The following is an 834-nucleotide window of genomic DNA, read 5'->3' on the forward strand; positions in this document are numbered from 1 at the left end:
TATATATATATATATATATATATATATACATACATATGGAGAAACATTTATTTAGATTGACGATTTTTATAATTATAATTTATGTATATTAAAATCATTTTTTGTTTAGACACTTAAATCCTCTCCACACACACACACATATATGCATATATATAATATCATAATCCAAACAAACCAAATAAAAAATAATTCTAAAACCATAACCGAAATGAAATATCTTGATCGTGCCAAAAAAATAAGAAATATCTTAATTATGCGAAATCAAATGGCCTGCATTTAAGAGAGATGATACTGCTAAAAAAATCATAATGACGCAAAATGGTATTTTGGTAATTAACCGGATATATGGGCCGAGACGTAGATTAATCATGAAAACGGGACCAAATTATGTGATTGAAATTACACTCTTCTTTCTTCTTTCTAATTTGAGATTTAAACTCGGGGTGGAATTGACGTTTTATACTAAATATTTTGATAGAATTAATATAATTTGCTGTTGAAAAAAATCCAAATAAAATACATTTTTATTATTCCAACGCAGTGAAGCTTGAAGTCCATACTTTTTATTCACACGCATGGACGTCGCTGCACACAAACACAAAAAACTGCAAGACTTAAATTATATATCACCACAAAAAATTTTATAGGTCCAATAATAATTGAATTTTATAATTTAATTGTTTTACCCCTGGAGAAATTAGCCGGTCCATTTCATTAAAATTTCACTTAGTGCAATTTTCTCTTCAACGTGACATACTGTCTAATCGCGAAAACAATGTGAGGAAAGGGTCAATATATATATATATATATATATATATATATATATATATATAT

Source organism: Tarenaya hassleriana, unplaced genomic scaffold, assembly GCF_000463585.1.
Source record: "Tarenaya hassleriana unplaced genomic scaffold, ASM46358v1 Cleome42, whole genome shotgun sequence".
Classification (NCBI taxonomy): Eukaryota; Viridiplantae; Streptophyta; class Magnoliopsida; order Brassicales; family Cleomaceae; genus Tarenaya; species Tarenaya hassleriana.